Raw genomic sequence first — 25,214 nt, 5'->3', positions numbered from 1 at the left:
AAAGAAAATTCTAAGAGAATTTCAAAATAATTCATTGAAATTCTAAAACAAACTAAAGACAATTATCACACACTTCATAAAACAATCATTGGAGTTTTAAAACCTAATGACTAATCCATGACTGAAGAAAATTTGGAAATAATTCTTTGAAATTTGAAAAAGTAAAGACAAATTCGAGACAATTCCAAAAAAACTTCTAAAACATTGTTATTTGGATTCTTAGGATTACTGTTCTCATCTTGACTTATTTTCACAACGTTTCGGTCGATGTAACCTCTGAACTTCTTCAGATATATCTTTTCGGATGGAAAACTTTCCATCAATCTCAGGAATATTTGCGTCGAACTCGGGAATCTTCGTGGATTCTCTTAACAGAATCCATTATTTAATTCATGGAGGCAGCAGGTTCTCATTCCATCAGCCATGATTGGGTAGGTATCTCGAGTAATTCGCAATAGTATTTTTAGTGTCGCCTGCACCGAGGATTGCGTCTTCAACCTCTGTAAGATTGTAACTTATAACTGAATTTTACCAACTATTTTATCCACGATGCCGAGACAAAAATCCCAAGATAATTCATTTAAATTCTAACAAGAGGAATCAAATCCAAAAGAATTTGAAGACAATTCTACAAATGTTCCAGCAAAATACAATTGAATTTGAAGAGGTGTGAAGATCAATCAAAAACAATTCCAAATTCCAAAACAATTTCAAGACCATTAATTTAGAATATAGTATTTAAATACTAATCTAAGTTTGTCTCAAAATAATTACTTAGTAATTCATTTAAATGCTATGAATTAAATACATATTCTAGAAAGTTCCAAAGCAATTAATTAAAGTTCGAAAATCTTTTTTAAAAAAATCAAACACTTCCATATCGTTTTGTTGGTCGACTAAATTTGACAAAACAAACAATTCCAAGACAATTCCAAATTACTTCACTAAACAATATAAGTGGGCAAAAACAAATCGACTATTCCAACACAATTCAAAGTCAATAGAGTAAACTGTTAAAGTGGACAAAAATATTCGACAATTCTAAGAAAATTCCAAGTCAATCCACTAAACTACTAATGTAGACAATATCGGTCGATAATTCTAAAACAATTCCATGTCAATTAACTGAACTACTAAAGTAGACAAAAATATTCAAGACAATTCCAAGTGAATTCACTAAACTACTAAAATCGACATAAATATTTGACAATTCCAAGTCAATTCACTAAACTACTAAAATCGTCGACAGTTCCGGACCAATTCACTAAATTATTTAAATGGACAAAAGTATTCAACAATTCTAAGTTAGTTCACTAAACTACTAAAGTGTACAAAAATATTCAACAATTTCAAGTCAACTCACTTAACTACGAAAGTGAACACAAATATCCAAGACAATTCCCGAACAATTCCAAATCATATCATTGAACTACTAAAGTGGAAAAAAATATCCGATACAATTCCAAATCAATTCACTAAGATATTAAGAAATTTCAAATCAGTTCAATAAACTACTAAAGTGGACAAAAATATCTAAAATTCCAAGACAATTCCAAATTAATACAGTAAACTAAAAGAGATAAAAGTATTCGACTATACCAAAAAAAAAAAAAATCTAAATCAATCTACTAAACAACTAAAGTGGACAAAAATATTCGACAAGTCCAAAATAATTCACTGAATTACATAAGTAGACAAAATATCCAAGACAATTCTAAAATAATTCACTAAATTACTAAAGCGGACAAAAATATTCCACAATTCCACGTCACTTTACTTGGAATCATCGAATATTCTGTTACATAGAGGTAGAGAGCGTGAATCACCCGACACCCAGCTATAAGGTTCTGCTGGGGGGATGGGTTTACTATATAATGCAACACAATGAAATGTGTAAATATCTCCAGTGGATGATCTGTAAGAAGTGGAATATTAAATGCAGCAGCAAGTTCTGGGAACATATACCAGGAAGGAAAGTTGAAAATGAGTACTGCACCATCGACTATGACCATGCAATTTCTACCGCCACGCACCCTAGGAAACAGAACTATTAAACCTCGCATAGTCGTATGGGACAAGGAGAAAGAAACAACCTTGGTATAAGGTAGAATCCTCAATGATGCTGGGTTAAACAGCTGAGAGGGAAAAGATAACCAAATACCAAGGTCTTGTGTACGACATGAAAAGAAACTGGAATCTTAGGAAGATCTCCATTATTGCAGTAAGTATAGGTGCAACTCATAAAAAAGAATTTTAAAAACTATCTGGAAAATATACCCGGTGAACCAAGTGTAAGAGAGATTTAAATAATTTAATTTTTTTAATTTTTGAGATTAGGATTGGTTATTCGTATTATTTGGTGTCATTGGATTATTGTTCTCATCTTGAGTGTGATTTTCACAACGTTGCGACCAATGTAACCTCCGACCTTCTTCAAGTGTATCTTGTCAAACTCGGGAATGTTTCTGTCGAACTCGGGAATTTGAATGGCACCTTTTATTTACTTCACGGGGGTAGCATGCTCTTTTTCCGTCAGCCATGATTGGATAGAGACCCTAAAAGTAATTTTCAATTGTATTTTTCGGTCGCCCACACTGAGAATTGAACGTTCAACCTTCAGCAGAAGGTCACTTTTACAGTTGATTTTTCTAAGTACTCTAACAATGCTTCCTTTCGGACGAAATTCCGTTCAAATTCCCGAGTTCGACAGAAACATTCCAGAGTTTGACAAGATACACCTGAAGAAGGTCAGAGGTTATATTGACCGAAACGTTGTGAAAATCACACTCAAGATAAGAACAGTAGTTTTATGAATCCAAATATAAATAATTGGACGTAAAGGGGGCTGCTAGAAACTTTAAAAGATCTCTCGGTTGAAATGTATGATAGCGGGTTAACGTCTGGCATCCGTTAGGATGCCACATCCCCGGTTAGAAGGAAATTAAACTTTTTTATAAAAGCAGATTTACATCCAATTCTCATTACTGCATATTTATAAACTAAAAGCTTATGGTACTTAACGACGGTAGCAGCGGTGATTTTTTTTTTTTTTTTTTTTTAATTTTATATTGGATGCGTGTTAGTCCATAAAACACCGGATAAATTTGAGTAAAAGACTTTGATTTAAAAACTTTTTTTTCTTTCTCTGCTATGATTGGTTTTGTGCATCTTAAGTCTATTGATTATCTCGATAAAAGGCGAGATGATTTGAATAAGCGACAAATCGAAAAGATACTTTTATTTATAAACAACTTTTGACCAATTCTGCGATGATCTTTTTTTGGGGGTGATGTTTTTGTTTTTCATTTTTTTTGTTCTTATTTTTTGTTTTCATTCTTTTTTTTTTTTCATTTATTTTTAAATGTCTGTCTAAGCCATTACCGTTTAATATGAACGAGATTTTTAATTTGAAAATACGACCTTTCAGACGAGTTCGTGACTGGACTCTCTAAATCGACTGGACACCATTTTTTTTCTATTTCTTCCAATTTGGCGTTCGTCCTTCCTTTCTTGCACTTTTTTTTTTCTTTTGTATTTTCTATTTTTACCTTCCATTTTCTATATTTTATTTTCCCTCATATTTTCTATTTTATTTTTCTTTCTCTTTACACCAAGTCTTTTTCCCCCCTCTTACTATTTCGAACATTTTTTTTTTTCCAAAAATATTTTTCGTCCATTTATGGAGAGCATAGCAGATAAAAAAGTTGTTTAAGAGTATCAATTCTCGATTGGACAAAATTTCAGCCACTAGCTTCTGTCGACTAATTATATTTATCTACACATTTCGCGCGTAATATAAAAACTTAAACACATTTTTTTCTCTTTTCCTATTTTATTTCTGATTGGACGCACATGAAAACGTTCCTTTAAAAAATGGCAGTTCCGGTCGCTGAGCCGAGATCCTTGCCTCAGTCAACAAGAAACATTCACGAACTTACATGTGCATTTTTTCACGATGGCTAAAACATAAATAAGCATAGATCCACAGTGCATGCTAATCCATAAGTTTTATACGCTGGTACAAATTACACAACGTCTCCTTACAAACTATACTATTTACTCACCTTCTTGGGACGTTTCTAGACACTCTGAACTCGCGTTTTTAACTAAGCTGTCTCCAGTTAACAATTACAAGACGCCTCTCCAACCCCCTATATCCATGACAAATAGCACCCTACCTGAGAAGTCTACCTTCAATCTCCTCGGGCTAACATTTGCGGGCAATATGAACTGGAACAAACACATATAGGGCATTGCAAAGAAGATAGGTTCCCTCTATCGAGCTAGAAAATTACACACGCTTAGAGTATCCTGTACCTTTACAAGGCCACCACTCGCTCATGCATGGAATATTGTTGCTACACTGGGCTGGTGCATCTACCACTAGTCTCTCCCTTGTAGATAAAGTCCAAAAAAGAGTTGTCAATCTAATCGGTCCCACTTTATCAACTAAGCTCCAACTCCTGTCCCATCACCGCAATGTTGCATCACTATGCCTGTTTTACAAATATTTTAATGGAATGTGTTCTGATGAACTTGTTTCGCTTGTACCCCCACGACGTACATATCCCCGACAAAACCGCTTAGCAATAAGATCTCACCCCTTCAGTGTTGTTGTCCCTAAATACCAGAATTCTAATAGTTTCTTCCCTCAAACAGCTAGACTTTGGAATTCCCTTCCTGCTGCCTGCTTCTCTGGCTGTACTGATATGCAGAAGTTTAAATGTAACAAACAATTATCTTGTTAATCTTTCCTAGACATGGCCCCAAATAGTAGCCCCTTACGTTCAAGTGGTGATATGCTTTGTAAGGAGTGAACATGAGTAAAAAAAAAATTCATTTTTCAATAAAGTGATATCTTATATGTGCTGTGAGGTTGTTTGCGAATGTTACTATATAAATATGAAGAAATAAATGGATGAAAACGATTCTAATCAGATCAACAATAATAAATGATTTATTAACAATTTACAACTGGCAAAATTATGATAATATCATGACTTTAGAACTGAAAACACCGACTGCCATAAGTGCGAGAAACCAGAATTAAACAATTTAGTGAAAGTGGCTTTCACAGAAAAGTATTTTGGTTTGATAATGTATTACTCACTTTGCATGTAAGGATAAACTCGCACAAAAAAATAGATATTAGTCCTAAAAATGCTCACATTTTCAACACTTTATTTTGTAATAAACTGATATTTTTTCTCTTTCTTTTCATTTTACTTCAGTTGAAGTTCTCTAAAATAAAGGGACCCTTTCCTGTGGATAACATTATCTGGAATAGTCCATAAAATTTGTCTTTACCTGACAAATGTTGAGTTAGTAAACTTTTTTAGAACACAAGTTTTCCTCTCCCAAATTGATTAATAAATGTTTGTGTTATATTATCGGTGTATATATAACGAGGCTATATACTACATTCATGCACATCTAGTCTATATAACATACGTCTGTATGAAACCGATGCTCGTGTATCGTCTATTGGTTATAATTATTCGTTGTGTGTGTGTTTATACATATTCAAACAGAGTTCACGTAACATGGACAAGGTAAAAGTCATTAGTTCGGGACGGGTTCAACAAGCACACAATGGCCGTTTAATAACGGATTGCTAACATTAGGTTGTGGCTCCCTTTGTCTCTAGGACACCGCAAAAAATATTTCACTGAAGCAGTAACAAGAGGACCTTTTTGATTTTCCTCTTATTTTTATTTTTACAGTAAGGCGTTTCCCTCAAAGACTTAAAACGCTTTCTCTTTGTAGTCCTTATATCGTCTCTTTGTCAGTCGTGGAAGCATTCGACTGAGTTGACTAAGTCAATTTTCTCTCGTAGACGGTTCCGTCGTTCTCTGACTTTTGAATCTCTAGTCTATTTATCAAAACCCACTCTTCATTACCAGGTTAATTCCATTGCTTATAAAATTGAACTCCTAAATCTATTTTATTGCATAAATATCTCTGTAATATTAATTTTTTTAATAAATCAAAGTTAATATCCCTCCGTTAGATTTTGAACATGAATATTTTAGCTAAACATTCCTTCCTTTCAAAATATTCTCTCTGCTAATCTTTTTCTACATAGCAGTTAACAAATCAATGATAATAATCCTTTAAACCTTTGGCATTGCCCCACCACAACATAACAGAGATAATATGCTATAATCATCGCTAAAAGGCCCAACATAACATGTTATAATGTATCTTTTCTTTTAGTTTCTTGGTCTTACTGTATTCTAGGATAATAATTTAATTAATCTGGTGGAGTATCCAGCTAAGTGCTGTTACTATAAGTAACATCACTTAAAAAGGTGCATCAATCCTCGTATAATCCAGTGTAGTGTAACTATATCTTATTTAGATTTGGAATAGTATGTTATTTTGAATGTTTAGTTAAGATTTACTTGTAAGGTGAAGTATCCCGATGCCATGTGTACTGACAAATCCGTGTACAGATATATCTTAGACATTCGAGGACAGTGTTTAGTAGGCATTCAAGTTTTCTCCATAGGAATTCAGGTTCTGTGTAGGAATTCAAATTCCCTGTGAAGTGGTTTCTCGGTGTAAAATACAAATATGAAGAAATAAATGGATGAAAACGATTATATTCAGATCAACAATCAAAAATGAATCATTTACAATGGATAGAATTAGTATGATAAAGTCATGACTTTAGAACTGAAAACACCATCTGCCGTAAGCGCAAAACAGAATGAAACAGTTCAGCAGAAGTGTGTCCCACACAAAATTGTTTTAGCTTGATAATGTATTAAGCATTTCGTGTGTGATGATAATCTCGCGCAAAACAAAATAGATCGTAATCCTAGAAATGTTACAGATCTGTTTCATTCTCTAATCTTGTAAACCATTCACTATTTATGGTGAATAATTTGACAAGCAGATAGAAAGAATCTGCGATATTTCTCTCGTTTACGGCACAGTAACAGGCAACCTCATGTCAGTGTAACATAGCGCAGACGCACGTATGCAAATTCATGTGAAATAATGCCACCGGTAGGGTAAAATGAAAACTTTAAAAAGGAAATCACATGAGACAGATATAACGTTCGCGATCACGTGACAGGTGTGGAGAACGTTCGAGATCACGTGAGTGACCTCACGTCTGTAACAATGAGAAAATAAATGTTACAAACAAAAAGCGAGTTGAAGTTCTCTATTCTTTGTTTACTTTGCGACTAAGATTAAAACGTGTTGGTTCCTGTGCAACGTTAGATCGACATCTTCCGGCAGATTACATAAAAAGCCGGAAGATATCAAAGCAATTAGCCAGAAGTTTTAATAACATCTTGAAATTCATTAAATCAAAAAGATATTTTAAACCGAAAAATGACGTTCAACACACAATGCCAACGTGAAATCCTCCCTTTCCTCATGTTAATAATGGCTTTTTGTTTAAAAAACTATTCTTAACATGAAGAAAGGGGGGAACACCGCATTTTGAATTAATCGTCTGCCAATTTTCACTTCTGCATCTTCCGGGTGCTTTCGTAACCTACCGAAGTTGTTGGAGATTGAGTTGCAAACTAGATAAATACCGAAGTTGATAATCAATCGAGAAAACTATTCTAGCTAGTCTAAGCTAGTCATAATTATATTACTATTTAATATTTTTTTCAAATATTGTTTCAAATAAAACTTTTTAATTTAACCGTTTTTCTATTAAAAAAAAAAAAAATCGATCGCAATGAAACTTTCTGACTCGTAAAATTTTTTTTTTTTTTCAATTTTAAGCAAATGACGATTCAGCTTATGCAATCTTCGTTTTAAAGTGATCGATATTATTGATTTCCTAAGAATAACTTTATCAACAAATGGTTTCGTTGACCTCTGTGTCACCGACAGAAACAGTTTATGTTCTTGTTCGGTAGAATTGGTTAACTTTTAAAGCCTTAAAGCCATGATCGCTTAGAAAATGGTTTTGTAGATTTTTTTCTGTATATTTCATTATGTATTCATTCGCTTAAAAATCCGAGGAAGCTAAGAGTATGATGTTTTGGTTTGCACGAGAGTTGGGCTTTATTTGTCAAGATATCGATCCATCTACTTCCATGACTGAAAAGGCGGTTGAATTTAAAGAGAAAGATCACAAGAAACGCGTGTTTATGAGATGCGTTCATTCAGTGTGCGCGTTTAGTGCTGAAAATTCAATTTTAAGGGAAATTGCAACAAATTGAGTCAAGTCAACATAAGTTCTAGTCACATGATCAAGTCACATGTGAGAATGGACACAGTTTTCATAAATCTTGACTTTGTAATTTTTGGTTTATTTTGTATTATTCGAATCATCTTGAGTGCTATTCGTACAATGTTTCGGCCGATGTAATCTCCGAACTTTTTCAAGTATATTTTCTCAAATTTTGGAATCTTTCTGTTGAACTCGGGAATCTCCGCGTAATTTTGAACAGACCCCTTTATGTAATCCACGGGTGTTTCAGGCTCTCGTTCCATTACCATAAGAAAAAAGTCATTTGCAATTGCATTTTTATAAGTATTTGTTTCATTTTAAGCATGACAAACAAAACTTCAGCGCGACAGACCGACCAACTATTGTGGCGTTAGTGGTTGAATAAATGATAAGAAAAACACAGTAACAATTAAATAAATATGTATCAACAAAAATGCATAAAAAATGAGAATTGAATAATATCTTTGCTCATGGCAGGACTAGTTGTGAACAACCATCTGCTTCGAGTGTCTCTCACCAACTCTCTCATAAACCGCGTCTCGCTCCCCGGAAGTGACGTTGGGGACGGAAATGATGTCATGGAATAGTTTATTATTCCTGGTGATAGGGGTGCTTTCCCAACACCAATCAAAAATGCTTTCTACGTAGATTCGATGTCACGTTTGAAAGAATGGGATGGAACTAAACAGCGAATAATTTTCGAAATATAAAAAAAAATGGCAAAGAAACTTTCAAAATTAAAATAGAAAGTACCATGTATTACTGGAATTAGACTACTGTTCTAATCTTGAGTAATTTTCGCAAAACGTTTTAGCCGATGTAAGCTCCAACCTTTTTCAAGTGTATCTGTACGAACTCGAGAATCTTTGTCTAACGAAACCTCTTTCCCCCACAGAAGAGACGTTGCGAGCATATCTGTTCTATCGTTCTTTTTTATGGCAAGTGCCCGTCTTATCTCCAATCTATGGTTCCCTCTCGCCAAACCTTCACGAAAAACACTGGTCTAGCTGCAACCACTATAATTTTCCCCACCTAAACGTGGATTCCATGAACAAAGCTTTTTTTCTTACAACTGCACATCTGGGGAGCTCTCTCTCTGCTTTCCAGCTGAATATAATATAGTTGTCTTCAAGTCCAGCGTAAACAAATTCTTGGTGAGCCGTCCCTTTAAGTAATCCAATTTACATAATTTCCACTACTAACGATTACTACGATATTGTCCCATTGACTACTGTACACTCATTAACCTTTATCCTCGAGTGGCTTTGATAAGTGGTGACTCTTGTAGAAAAAAAATATCGGAAATTGTCATATAATTTTGAACGGAAGCTTTTATTTAACCCACAGGGGTAGCATGCTCTCGTTTCGACAGTCATGATTGGTTAGAAATCTCAATTCAGAATTGTATCCTTAGTATTGCCTGTATACTGAACATTCAACTTCTAAAGAAGTATCACCTAGAATTGAATTTTACTTAATGCTTTATCCATTACGCCATGGACCTTTACGATAAGAACAGTAGTTCGAAGAATACAAAATATAAAAATTATCAATCCTCGTCCAAAAGAATAGAACCATGAAAAGAATTTTACTACAGTTAGTGGGTTGGTTGGTTGTTTTACGGCATATCAACCTTTTTCAGGTTATTTAATGCCGAATCTAGTTATTATGAGGAACGATTTTTAATGGAGTATATTTTTTTTTTAAAGTCAGATTCTATTTAACCCATAGTTGGGACCCTAACAGGTACTACCACTCCGGGTCAGAGTGGACCTGGGAGCAATGGCAATTAAAGGGTGGTCCACACACCCTAAGGCCTGCAAGGTGGGGCCTCACCATCGGATATAGTTTTAGGTCATATCCAAGACCTACAGTTAGTGGGAGGTGATGGTAGCTGAATGGTTAACGACACGGACTGACGATCTGAGGGTTTCAAGTTCGAATCCAGTTTATTCCACAAGAATCAATTTCACTTAGGATGTTCCTTCAGTAAGTGCTTGATATCTTTCTAAATACTGATTCTGACTGGAAAAATAGCGGGGAAATCAATGTCAATGATAGAATCTTCGGATTCATATGATATGGTGATGCTGATGATGATGCCTAGAAACTAAAAACTAATATTTTAAGGTTTCTTTGATTTTGTTATGCGAAATCTAATTAGGTTTCTGTGTGCGTCAATTTTTCAGTATTTTTTTTCACTTTGGTTCTAAATAATTATACACAAAGTCTGGGTGCACAATAATTGCGAACGATATAATGGAATTATCTAGAAAATGATCAGATTAGCTTTCACTGCAAGACATCTGCGAAAATCTCAGTGTGAACGTGTTTAAATCCAAGGTGATATGTCATAAACTCTCTGCTCTGTATAATCACTAATACTAAACTGCGTGAACAAATATTCTAATACCAGACTGTAGTTTTTTTTAGGGGGGGGGGCTTTTTGTTACATAAGAGTCACCACATCAAGGCCCAGAGGCCAGTCGAGGATAAGGTTTATAGAGCGTACAGTAGTCAATGAGAATATCGTAGTAATCGTTAGTAGCAAAAATTGGGTAAATCGGATTACTTAAGGGGAACGGTTCATCAAGAACTTGTTTATATTGGACTTAAAGACGACCATATTGTAGTTAGCTGGTGACTTGTCAACTGGGTTGGGATCCTTCCCCTGGCGGTAATTATTATTTTCTATAGCAGTCTCTGTAAGTTTGTTGATAAAAATAAGAAATATTTAATAAAAAAAAATATTGTTATCGCCCCATTAAACAAAGATGAGAAGTTTTAATATGCCGTCAATATATGCATAATACGATGTTCCAGCCGCTGCCATTGAGCACTACATAACTAAGCTTACTATATATGTCCACTGCTTGGACAATTTCGAATTAAATTCTATTCATCCAGGATAACTTTATGATGGCCAACAGGTTGAATACCAAGCTGTAGAGTTTAAGGTGGATTTGCACTGGGTTCGAATCTTTCGATCAGCAGTAATAATAATTTCTTACATAACAAGTATTGTTTGAAACTTTTGCAACTGAGTTCGAATCCTTCAAACGGAAATAATTTGTAAGATACGAAATGATAATTACTGCTGATCGAAAAATTCGAACCCAGCTACAAAATCATGTTGATATATATATATATATATATATATATATATAGTCCATAGAATTCCCAAATGGTCACCATCTGGTACTAACCAAGTTCAACGTTGCTTAACTTCGTTGATCTGATGAGAAACGGTGTGTCCACTTATCTCGGCATTTGTTTCCAGTCGTCCTGAACACTCCACTTGCCACTGGTATTTAACAATATCCACTCAGGAGAGGTGTGGTTGGAGATTGTGCACCTACTGCTACAAGAATTTCATTCGCAGGCACCCCTATGGTGGAAATCAATAGTATGTCAAAGAGTGAAAGAGCCTTACTATTGTCCATAAATATTGGTATCAATATTTATAAGACGATCCCAAGCAAACAAAGAAAACTCAATATATGAAATAGAGCAATAATATAAATGGAAATTTTGAACTAAATTATGGAGAGTTATAACAAAATTTATTATTTGATAAAGTACAGATAATTATTAATGTTTTTATTTTAAGTTTTTCCATTAATCCATGGATTTTCAATGAATGGTTCATCTTATCAGAGGAAATGTTCTTAGCAAAATAGATGTGGGTAATTATAAATTTTGCTTATTGAAAATTAAAATTGAATTGGCGTAAAAACGATACTCTAAATTGAAAGAATGAGGATAAAATGTAAAATCCAATGTATTTTCCAGAATGAATTGCGTTTTTCAAAGCATATTCTAAATAATGTATATGCGGTGAAAACGGTTGTACCCGAGACTCAATTCATATGGCACGAAATTTACTATGACGATAATCTATAAGTTATTATATACTACTTTAATTAGTTAAGAGTGAAGTCCTACAATGAATTGTTTAAAAGAATAAACGCATATCCAGAGAGTTTTGGGGTCTAATCGAATGTTGTTAGCATTGTAATAATAAGTTCGAGACTATACAGGGTGGGTCAAAAGTTACTGACCTATTTTAATTTTAAATAACTTATTTCTAAGGATTTTTTAATTTATTAATATTTTTTTTATTTTTTCAGATTCTGAAAATTAATTATGGAAAAATTCAGTAAAAATTAATTAAAAATTCAGAAAAATTTAATTGGAAATAATTTTAAGATATTAATACATATAAAGGCAAAAAAATGGAATAATAGTAGATTAGAGAAAATATATAGTTCATTAGATTAGAGAAAATATATAGTTCATTAGATTAGAGAAAATATATAGTTCATTAGATTAGTGAAAATATATAGTTCATTAGATTAGAGAAAATATATAGTTCATTAGATTAGAGAAAATATATAGTTCATTAGATTACAGAAAATATATAGTTCATTAGATTAGAGAAAATATATAGTTCATTAGATTAGTGAAAATATATAGTTCATTAGATTAGAGAAAATATATAGTTCATTAGATTAGTGAAAATATATAGTTCATTAGATTAGAGAAAATATATTTATTTGAAATAAACCTAATAGACATATCAGGTAATCATTTAAATGAATATTATATTTATAATAGAAATGTAGAAAACTCATATATATGGAAGATTCATATTGAAAATTGTTTTAAAATATTATGGTTTAAATTAATAGTTTAATCAATAAATTATAAAAAATAAATTAAATAATTAAATAAAATAAATCTACTAAATTAAAAAACTTATAACATTTATTGGTACAGTTAAAACTCATAAAATCTAAAGAATAAAATTAGATTATGTAATGGGACACATCTCAATATACTTTGGAAAATAAATTGTCTCCCTTGGACGAAGAAAATAAACATATGTAGTGGTTGGTTGGTTGTTTTGTTTTGTTTTGCGGCATATCAACCCTTTTCAGGTTATTTAATGTCGAATCTGGTGATTTTGAAGAACGATTTTTTTAATATAGTATATTTGTTTTTTAAGTCCCATAGTTGGTACCCTAACAGGTGCTACCACTCCGGGTTAGAGTGGACCTGGGAGCAATGGCAATTAAAGGGTGGCTCCACACTCCCTAAGGCCTGCAAGCTGGGGCCCTCACCATCGGATATAGTTTTAGGTCATATCCAGGACCGTTGTGTAAGAGGGTTCTTTTTAAATTTTTTTATACAGGCCAATTTTTTTAAGATATAAGAGTATGGTGTGGGGATTGTTTTTTCAAATAACTTTTTAATATTGTTTTCTTTGTAGAATCGCTGTCTTACTGTTACAAAATCAGTACATTCAATTAATATGTGTTTGATTGTGAGTGGTGTTTGACAAGGTATACAGATTGGTTGGTTTTCTTTTTTTAGGAGATATGAGTGGGTTAAGTGGATGTGGCCTATTTTTATTCTTGTTAGTTTAACTTCTTTTCTGTTTAATTTCGTGTTTTGTTCTTGTTTTTTGGCATGATTTCGTGCAGTTTTTTGTTTCCAGTAAGTTTGCCATTTCTCTGTTGTGTATTCGTTTATACGTCTTTTTAGATCTATGTATGGAATTTTGAAATTTGTATCGCTTGGGAGGTTTAAGGCATTTTTTGCTGCTGAGTCTGCTAATTCATTACCTTTAATACCGGAATGGCTGGATATCCAGCAGAAAATGATTTCTTTTTTACTGTTTAATTCCGTTAATTTTTGGAGTAGTTTTGCGATTAGGGGGTTGTCCATCTTTTTATTTTTAATAGTTTTTAGAGTAGATTGGGAGTCTGAAAGGATTATAAACTTGTTTTTTCTGTTATTGGAAACTAGATTGAGAGCTAGGATTAGAGCATGTATTTCAGCACTGTAGATTGAGGTTTCTTTTGGGAGGTTTGATTGTTTTTTGATTGTTTTATTGAGTATTGCTGCACTGGCTGTTGCGTTGTTTTGTTTAGATCCTTATGTATAGATGTGTATGTGGTCTGGATACTTTTCTTTGATTTTATCGAGATCATCATGATAGGTTATTGGATGAGTATATTTCTTTTCATGTCTACTTAAACTTAGGTCGATGTTAGGGGATACGATTTTCCAGGGAGGTGTTTTTGGTAAGACAGTTTTGTGAATTTTGGTTATGGAGAGATTTACTTCTTGGGAGATCGATTTTATCCTAAGACCAAAGGTTTTGATTGCGTTTTCTTTTTGGTCAAAGAGGTGTTTGCAGTTTGGGTTTAAGGTGCTATTGTGTGCTGGGTTAGTGGGATTGGCTGTCAGTTTTGTGTAGTATTTTAGACCGAGGTTTTGGTTTCTGAGCATTGGAGGGGTTTCATGTGCTTCTGCATACAGACTTTCTCCAGGGGAGGTTGGAAATACTCCTAGTGCTAGTCTTAGTCCTGAATGGCATATTGTATTGAGGGTTTTTAAGTATGACTTTCTGGTGGATTGATATATGAAGCTACCATAATCTATTTTTGATCTGATTAATGCTCTATATAGTTTCAGTAGTGTGTTCTTGTCAGCTCCCCAATCTGTATGGGCAATGACTCGTAGGAATTGTAATACTTTATTACATTTGGTTTTGATATGATTGATGTGTGGAATGAAATTAAGTTTTTTGTCAAAAATGATTCCTAGGTGCTTATGTTCGTTTACAAATGGAATTTTTTCACCTTCAATCTGTAAGGTTGGGTCAGGGTGGAGTTTGCGATGGTTACAGAAATGGATACATTTTGTTTTAGTTTTGGAGAATTTGAAACCATTTTTAGTTGCCCATTTATTAATTTTATTTATGTTGTGTTGTAATTTCCTTTCAATAGTATGAATGCATTTAGATCTGTAGCTGATTGAGCAATCATCTACATATAAAGAGCTATTTGTATCAGGAGAGAGTTCTTTTATAATGTCATTGATTTTAATGTTGAAGAGAGTTGTTGACAATATGCTGCCTTGGGGCACTACTTGTTTTTGTGGGTCTGATAGAGTCGAGTTTATGCGAACTTGGAAAGATCTGTCTGTTAAGAAGTTTTTTATAAATTCAGGTAGTCTACCTCTTAGTCCAATGTTGTGGAGATCTTTTATGATACCGTATTTCCAAGTAGTATCATACGCCTTCTCTAAGTCAAAAAATATGGTGGTTACATGTTTCTTAATGAAAGCTTCCCTGATATATGTTTCTAGATTGATGATATGATCAATGCATCCACGATGTTTTTGGTAGCCACATTGATTTTTTGAAATGATATTGTTTGTTTCTAGGTACTACATTAAACGGAAGTTGATCATTCTTTCCATGGTTTTGCATAAACAACTTGTTAGAGCAATAGGTCGGTAATTTTCTGGATTTGATTAATCTTTTCCCGGTTTTGCTATGGGAATTATTGTGGCTTGTTTCCATATTTTGAGGAATTCTTTCTTTATCCATATTTTGTTGAACATTTGCAGGAGAGTTTTAAGTGATTCGGGAGGTATATTTTTTAGGAAACTGTAGTGGATCTCATCCGGTCCCACGGCAGAGTTGTGGGATTTTTCTATGGCATCTTTAAGTTCGTCTAGTGAGAAGGTCTCGTTGTAGGGTTCTTGGTTATTGGAATCGAAGTTTATTTTATATTTTTCCTGATTTTCCTTTAGTGTTTGAAATTGTTTTTTGTATTGTTTCGATGATGAATTGTTAGCGAAAGTTTTGGCCAGTGTATCAGCTATATCTTTGTTTTCAGTTATTTTGTTTTTTTTAGCGAGGAGATGATTGTTTAGGTTGGGGTTATCTTTCCCGGAGATTTTTCTAATCATTTTCCAGATAGTTTTAGGTTTGGTAGAAGTGTTGATTTGATTGACGAATTGTTGCCAACAATTTTATTTTGATTCCTTTATTGTTTTACGTGCTTTTGCTGTGAGTCGTTTATATTCTATGAGGTTACTGGTTATGGTTGCTTTTTGAATTTCCTTAAGGCTGCCTTTCTTTTTCCTATGGCTTTTTTGCATTCTTGGTTGAACCATGGTTTGTTCTTTTTATTTGGAGGGCAATTTTTGGGGATGCATTCTTTAGCTATTAGAATTAGAGTTCGGGAGAAGTCTTCCATTGATTGAATGTTTTGTTCTATTAATTGTTGCGAGCATAATTGTTTGAATTTTATCCAGTTTGCTTTGTTCGTATTCCATCTTGGTATGTTGTTTTGGATAGTACTATTGTAGTCTATTATGATGGGAAAATGATCGCTTCCACAGGGATCATCATAAGTTTTCCATGTATAATCCAGAAAGCTTGATGGGTCACACATGGTTAGATCAATGGCACTGGTTGTACCATTTGTTGGATTTATGTAGGTGGGTTCTTTTTTGTTGAGAAGGCATATGTTGTTATTGTTTATAAATTGTTCGATTTTGTTTCCTTTGGAGTTGGTTGTTTTGCACCCCCCATAGTGTGCTATGGCTGTTGAAGTCTCCTAGAAGGATGAAAGGTGAAGGTGATTGTTTGATTAGGTTTTCTAATTCAGTATTATTTATTGGTTCAGTAGGAAGTAAGTACAGAGAACAGAGTGTGACTTGGGCTGCGACTGTCTAAAGATTGGTTTGGACAGTAAGCTTGCTCTTTAGGATATCGTTTCTTACTAGGATTGATGTGCCTCCATTGGATCGTAAGCCTGTATTATGGATATAATGATACTGTTCGTAGTTTTTTGTTTTTAGGTGGTTGTTGTGTTGTAGAAATGTCTCTTGTAGACAGATGACTGCTGGGTTGTGTAGTGAAATAAGTATAAGGAGTTTGTTAAAATTAGGTTTAATGCCTCGGCAGTTCCATTGAATAATAGTTTGATTTTTTTTTATTGTGTTCTGCCATTTTATTTGTCTAGGGGTGTTTTGTCTTCTACCTCCATCTCCTCCAGTTGTTTATTTTTTGTCAGAGTTTGTATCTTTGGTGGAGTATTTGGTTGGGTTTTTTCTTTTTGTTTGGATCTGGACGTTGATCTGGATCTTGCTTTGGATGTTGCTGTTTTGGGTTCTTGCTCATTTTTTCCCTCTTGATTACTTGTGTTTGTTTGTTTTTTCCAGGGTATTTCGGTTTCCATTTTTCCTAGAATTTGGAATCTATTTTGAATGCCTACTGTTTGGTTTTCTTCTTTTCTGGTTCCTTTGCGGAGGGTACTAGGCGAGTGTTCTTTTGATTTTGAGATGTTTTCAGTTTGTGTGGGTTTTTTGTTAGAGGATTGTGCTTGATTTTTGGGATCTGGTGGGATTTTACTCTCAACTGTTTGGTAGTTATTTCCAAGTACAGCTGGAGTTGACGGCAGTTGTCGTAAGGTGGCCCTCAATGTCTCAACTAGTTCACGAAGTGATTTTATGAGGGTAGAGATTTCCTTTAGTTCAGTTTTTTTCTATTGTTTTTAATTGATTTTTGGTTGCACCTGCGTATGATCTAGTTGGTTCTGTTGTGGTGGCTGTTTCAATAATTTTTCTGGCTTCAGTAAAGCTTATGTTTTTGGTATATTTGAGTTCATTTTTTTTTTTTTCTTTGATCCAGTTTTGGCAGAGCGATGAGTATGCTGGATGGTTCTCTCCACAGTTTGGGCATTTTGTATTTCCTTGGCATTCTGTTTCCTGGTGTTCGTTACTGCTACACTTTGGGCATACTGTTTTCCTGGTGCAGTATTCTTTGAAGTGGCCAAATTTTTGGCAGTTTAGGCAGCGAAGTGGTCTGGGGATATATGTTTCTACTTTAATGTTAATATATCAAATCTTGAGTTCAGTTGGTGGAGTGGGAGTATTGAAAGTTAATATGTAATAAAAATTAATACGTATGTGTTGGTGTTAATTGTTTGTTTGTTTCTTTTTATTGTAATTCTTTTAGTATCTATAACTTTTTGATTTTTTAGGTTTGTTTTTATTTCATCTAGAGAGCAGGTGTTTAGTTCTGGACATCTGATGACTCCCTTTGAGGTGTTGAGGGTTTTGTAAGGGTAGGCTTTGATGTTTATATCATGGAACTTTGTCCATGTTAAAATTTCTTTGGCACTACTTTTAATAGATACTTGTATAAGGAAAGTTCCATTTTTTAATTTGTTTTGTGTTCAGATTTTTGTTGATAATTCTTTCGATTTTGAATGGGGACATTTTAGTTATTTGTGTGTTATCTTGCGATTCCAAGATTATATACTCCGGAAAGTTTGTGTTTTCATCTTCATCGCTTTCTGGATGGGGCCTTTTAATTTTTTTGGAAGCCATAGAATATTTTTTGTTTTTTTCATCATCCTTGTTCCTCACCCTCCTCGGAGCCCTAAATTGGGAGATGGTTGGGGGGAAACCCATTCGCCAAAGCATCTCAGGGATACAATGATGATATACTCAAACAGTGAGTATAGCTGCTTATGACGATTTTTTTTCATTTCCTTGGACCCAGCAAGGTGTAGAAAGGGTTAGTTGTCAATAGCATCAGTTTTCACCATCTGATTGGCCCTTGCCATCGCCTTCTAATCATAGTATGTGTGTGTGTGTTTTTTTTTTATTTTTTATAAGAGTATAATGTGTTTGTGTTTCTCTTTATGGGGGTTTACTATTATTAGGGACTGTCATGACTAGCCGGTTGGTCGGGTCGAGCCTGCCCGACCGCCCGTCTAGCCGAAGTAAGGGCCAAAGTGGAGTGTTGCTAACTCACGACCATTTGGTTCCAAGGTCGTGAGTTGCTCAGCCACCAGGATCCCGTTCAAAGGCATTACGGGTCGTCACCTACGGCCAACAGGTGGCCCCATTGAGGGACTTTTACTCTCTGCAGGGGGGCAAGTCGGTGTATTCTGATACTCCACCGATAGGGTCTGGGAGTGGGGGGATGGAGATAAAAAATAGGGGAGGGAGAGGGGCTGTTGTTTTTGTTTTTGGTTTTGCAGAACAAAAATAAGTTTTACAAAAAAGATCAGAAAACAAAAAACATCAATGTAGGTGCATTTCGTCTCAGGAAGCCAAAAGACAGCCTGATCTGGTAGCACCAGCATATGTAGTGGGAAAATTAAGACATCTCTCATTAACATAAAGAAATGGTTGATTCAAACTAACTAAATGACAATGATAGAAGTCTATTTAAGTGTAGAATTATACATAATAAAATCATTTATTCATGTAATAAAAGAAGTTAAGCAGTTTAAATCTAATCAAGAGTAATTATCGTACACAAATCAATAGATTCGATAATTAGTTTCGTATACAATAAACATTTTAGATTTGACCGTTATTGATATTATCTAAGACAATAAATCCAGACTAATCTATACTATTAATAAAATTCTAAATGTTTATTTATTTATGTGTGTGTATTTGTACCAATAAAACTTTCGAACGGATGCACCGAATTGAAAAATTCTTTTTTTCCAGTAAGGTGTGAGTCCCTATATTGTCCTTATCTATATATGGTTCATAACGAACTAACCGAGTCACACAAAAAGACCGAAATAAGGGTTTTTGGTTGTTTCGTGCAATTGTCGAAAAAGTTACCTGCCTATGTCAACAGAATTTAGCACTATCTGTATAAAGTCGCGGTAACATCTTTCAGCATATGGACAGGACTTGTCATGCTGTCTCACCGGGGTCCCCAAAGAGAAAATGTTGGAGGTACTGGGCGAATTGAAGGTTCTCGCCCAGTACATAGTCCGGCGCAGTTATGCCATGTGGGATCTCCTTTTGCCAACAAAGGAGGAAGTGGAAAGAATAGCAAAAGGGAACCTCACATGGAAGAACTTAAGCATGAAACCGGAGTACAAATCGAAACAGAACTATGGTCACGGTGATGGGCATGCCGTGTTTCATAGATGGGGACCAGCTGGGAGCCACGATGTCCCAGTTTGGTGAGGTAGAGGGGGTACAGCCAGTGATGGAGCCCCGAAATATACGAACTGGCGACTACAAGATCCCTATGAGAGTGGATAAGAAAGGATTCAATGAGATCCCTTCCCAGCTGACATGCGAGGGCTGGCAGATGCTGGTGATAGTAGCCAAATTCTACCCCCAGAAGAAAGTGCCTGAGAAGAAAGAAGATATAAGGAAGCCAGCGGAGGAAATAGAGGAGAAAAAAAGACTGAAAAACTCGAAGCCATCGCCTGGAGCCAGGTTGCCTCTAAAAAGGCAAAAAGACAGGAAGGGCCGGCTCCCCAGGCAACACCGAGAGGAGCGACAGTGACGGTCAAATGGAAACTCCGTGTGAGCTCCTCCGAGTCTGAAGGAGAGGAGGAGAGGGGCAAGACCAAACAGGCAGGAAAAAGGGAACAGAAAGAACACCAAGACGAAGAAACTGAGCCTTCAACCCAGATCCCCCACGAGAAAGCTCAGCCCTTCCCTATTCAACACCCCTGAGATAAAGGAGCAAGGTGAAGCTCCGGTTACAGAAGCTCCAGCGATAGAAGCAGAGATGGCAGAGAAGAAGCAAGAGAGAGGAAAAAACTGAGGAGCGCCTCTGTAAAGTGACGGCAGAAGATACGACTGGCGACCTCAACGAAAGACAAAAGAAGTTCCTGAGGAGCCTCCTCAACCTCTCAAAAGGTTGACCGGAACTTCAGTGATGCTCCACAGCTCATTACATTCGTGAGACCAACTGCCTTGTGGAGGATATTGGAGGCTGGAAAAACTGCCTCCAAGGAATTGCATATAATTGACAGGGAGCACCCATCGCTTGGGAAAATTGCCCAAAAATGTGAAGAGAGGGTCCCTATTTACGTTCACCCATCCTTTTATAGGGCATTAAAAGTGACGTTCCTTGGACATCGGGGGCCTGGCACGAGACTGATGACTTATGTCCGACCTGCTCACTTATCCCCAAAGATTTCAAACCCATCTGTGACGAATACAACTAGTTAGGGAATAATGACCATGGGCTTGAACCTAGCTATTTTAATGCAAGCAGCATGAGATCCTGAAGCAAGGCTGCTCGCATGCTGAAGGATCTTGTGGCCCTTGACGTAGACGTAGCTGCATTGCAGGAGACCCACTTTGTTGGAGCCGGGGATTGCTGTGTGCTGGTAAATGACTTTGACGTTTACTCAGCATATGGCAATCTCCGTAGCTGTGGGGTTTCTGTTCTAGCGAGTCGCACCCTGTCTGCGACGGTTAGCGTTGTCCACACGGATGCTCGTGGGAGGTTGGTCATGGTTGATGCTGCCGTTAAAAGCAGCGAGTTCCGGATCGTGCCAGTTTATGCACCTAACGTTTGCAGCGAGAGGGTTTCCTTTTTTCAGCAGATGGAGGTGTTTCTCTCTTCGGGTCCAGAGCGGGTAGTGTTAATGGGGGACTAGAATGCCATCCTGGACGCCAAAATAGATAAGACGGGGGGGATAGAGGGTCAGAGAGGTGTGAAAGCAGCCTGTCTGACCTGATGGCCTCGTGCGATCTTGTCGACAGATTCCATCTGGATCACCCAGGGAGGGAGATAGAGATGTGGACGTGGCAAAATCATATGACCTCCCATCCAAGTACCTACTTGAATAGGATGTTAGTTAGAAGAAGCGAGAGATTTATCTTGTCCCACATTCCACTGGTTATGTCATTCGGACCACAAACTAGTTATGGCCCGTTTGAAGTTAGGTAATAGGCCTAGGTTGGCTGGCTACTGGAAGTTGAACGCCTCCTTGTTGGAGTTGGAAGACTTCCGGCAGCAGCTGACAACACTAATTCAGCGGGAGTTAGTGGGGGCGGTTACCGGGAGTAGCTGGTGAGTTAGACTTAAGGCTACCATTAGGCACTTTTGCGTTCCAATATAGCCGTCGCCTTGCATTAACTAAAGGCACCTAGAGGATAGGCTGACCCAGGCGGAGGCGGGGGGGGGATTCCCAAGAGCTAGCGCTAGTTAACGGGGACCTGATCGCTTGGCTAGCAAGATCTAGGTTAAAAAGGGTCCCCAATGAAGCCATAAATGTTGATGCTGTTGAGCGTGGGGCCGCCCTAAGATGCGGCTCAGACGGGTACATTCAGGAGGTAAAAAATCTGGAAGGGCACACTCTCGTATCGGCACGAGAGATTTGCAACGGGTTTCGACAACATTTAGAGGAGCACTTCACCCAACTACTCAGACTCTGCAGCCAGGAGTTTGGCAGCTATTTAGCTGGCTCACCTCGCCTTACTGCGGCCCTGCAAGGGGATGATTACGAAGCGTGAGATCATTACTGTGTTGAAGCAGGTTGGCTATAACAAATCTCCAGGACTCGATGGTCTGCCCTACGAACTGTTCTTGAGGTTGTCGCCCATGTTTGTGCCCCTTCTGAAGGGCGTGTTTAAACACTGGTTTGCGCAGGGCTCAATCCCTGGGCAGGTTACCAAAGAAGTGGTCACGCTTCTGAAGAAAGGAGAACGGCATGGTGGGGGTATAATGACTATAGGCCAAACACTCTGCTAAACACAGGGTTGAAGATTTTGTACCGCATTCTTGCAAATCGACTGCAGGTTGTTATCGGTGACTTGGTCGAGCCGGATCAGAACTACGCTGTGAAGGGTCGATCGATTCAAAACAACTTGCACTTGGTGCGCACGATCATAGAGGGTTTAGAAGCCGACATGGAAGCTGTGCTGATCGATTTAAATCAGTCCAAGGCGTTCGATAGGGTCGACCATGGTTTCTTGGAATCTGTTATAGAGATAGCCGGCTTTGGTCCGGACTTCCGCAAGTGGGTCTGTTCTGTATCGTGATCCCACGGTAGTGGTGCAAGTAAATGGTAGGTTCTCGGAGTCGTTTGGGGTCTCTCGGTCGGTACACCAGGGTTGTCCACTGTCGCCTCTGTAATATGTCCTGGCGTTGGAGCCCTTCCTTCACAAATTAAGGCACTAGACGACGAGACCAGTCCTGCGCAGCATAGCTCTACCTGGCGGCAAATTTGCCAGGGTATCTGCGTATGCTGATGATGTCACCATTTTCGTTGTGCGACGAAGCGATATTAGAGCAGTGATGGAGGCGATCACTGAGTATGAAGTTGTCACAAGGGCCGTAGTCAATCGCAGCAAGTCTGTTGACCTGCGGTTGGATGCCTGGACCGGGGTAAACTTGCTTCCAAGTGCGTTCGGCTGAACAGATGGCCCGGTTAAAATCCTCAGAGTGTGGTTCAGGCCTGGACTCCAGCTGAACAAGAATTGGTCGGAGGTACAGACGAAGGTCGAATCATCGGTAGGGACTTGGATTCGGAGGAAATTGTCCTTGAAGGGTCGTGCGGAGCTAGGTGCTATTTATGTGTTTCCGCTGATTCTTTACCGCTTGTCTGTTCTTCCCCTGCCTGCGGACCGCTGTAAGGCTTTAGAGTGCCTCCTGTTTAAACTTCTGTGGAAGGGAGGAAAACCGTATGTCCATAGATAGGTCTGTACACAGAAACTTGGCGACGGAGTGAGGAATGCCTGACCTGCAGAGTCATAAGCATGCCGAAAGATTGGCGTTCCTGATTCGGACACTGTTAGAGGAAACACACTGGGTACCAACCGTGGAGCAAGCCTTTCCACAGCTCATATCCGCCACTGCCACTGAAGGTCACAGAAGACCAGCGAGGGAATCGTGTTTCCTCACTGAATGTCGAGCCGCCCTTAGGGCATTGCCGAGGTCCAGTGACCTAGCATGAGGCTATATGAGGATTTAGTGGTGGAAACCACAAACGATCTGCTGGTGGAGCGGCTACATCTGTCGAGGGGAGAAGTTCTCTCACTGTGGAGTTAGACGCCAACCAGTAGCCATATCAACAATTCAGAGTTTTCCATCACATGGAGGCTAGTCCGGGATGTGCTGCCACTCTTTGGCAGACTAGCCAGGGACTGCAAGGATAGAGAATATTATTATCCCCCCTGCCCATGCTGCAATGATGAAGAGGAGGAGGAGACGAGAGAACATGTGTTCTTTCATTGCAGTGGAGTTCGGAATCTCTGGGAGTATGTTGGAGAGGTAACGGCTCACATCGCCCCTGAGCGGTAAGTGCCACTTGATTTAGCATACGTAGTCGACAATGTGGACCTGCCGTTTGGTGTGGAGAAATGATCAGTGTTTCTAGCGGTCCTAGCCGTAGCTAGGTTAGTGACATGGGTTTCATGTCTGGGCATTGTCTGTGAGGGGCAATCTTTTTCGGATCATGATCTGGTTGTTTATTTTAAGCATCAACTTAAAAGATCAGATGTGATTGGGAAAGATTGCACCACATAAACTTTGATAGGAGATGGGTGCATAATACTAGTTTGTGCATCCGACGAGGCGCTAGGTTCGAGTTCATTTTCCTGCCCTAGTAGTCATGGTTGGATGGTGCTGGAGTCCCTATTTTTTCGGAACCCAGCCGCTTGGACAAAAGTCCCTCAGGTAGAGAGTAGTTAGGCAGAGTAACCACCCAGAGTGGAAAACAAATTCTTTATTAGGGCCTAGACTAGGGTAAGAATGAGTGTTGATCTGTTCCAGACTATTTTTCATCGGCACTAGGAGAGATTCCAAAGATGCCCAGTCCACCTGTTTGTTCTGTCCCCCCCCCCCGGTCTATTTTAACCTCTTACGTATTATATCTTGGAAGACACCATCTATCCCCAACGACCCCAACCCTATGTTATTTTTGCGGAAGTACTGTCCCTTAGGCCCCCCACTCCTCATTAGGGAACGGCCTGCTTGCTTTCACCCTGTTTTTTGAGGGGACTGGATGACAGTGGGCGCTCCATTTGATGATTAGTGAGTAGGTAGGGAGGGACCCCTTACTAACCCACTCCCATAGGCATTTTGTTTAGTAGTTTTATTTTTCTTTCTTTTTGGGTGTTACTAGTTTTGCCCCCATCCCCTTCATCTCACCCCCATTATATATATATATATATATATATATATATATATGAAAAAAAAATCCCTTTGTTTTGTAAATATTAATTTTTTTTTGTTTTTTGTAAATATGTTTGTCTTTTTCAACAGAATGCATGTCGCCTGCCATCCCGTAAGCTGGGGAGTTATACTGATTTTAAATAGGTCCATGGTAAGAATGAAGACGTTTTAGTATGATAGTGATTCTAGTGTAGGAATAAACTAATAAAGTACTTGTTTTCATGCAAGTCTAGCCTAGCT

The sequence above is a fragment of the Euprymna scolopes genome, chromosome 5 (assembly GCF_053919585.1).
Source record: "Euprymna scolopes isolate OS-2025 chromosome 5, ASM5391958v1, whole genome shotgun sequence".
In the NCBI taxonomy this organism is placed as follows: Eukaryota; Metazoa; Mollusca; class Cephalopoda; order Sepiida; family Sepiolidae; genus Euprymna; species Euprymna scolopes.
Note: the sequence above shows the minus strand (reverse complement) of the source record.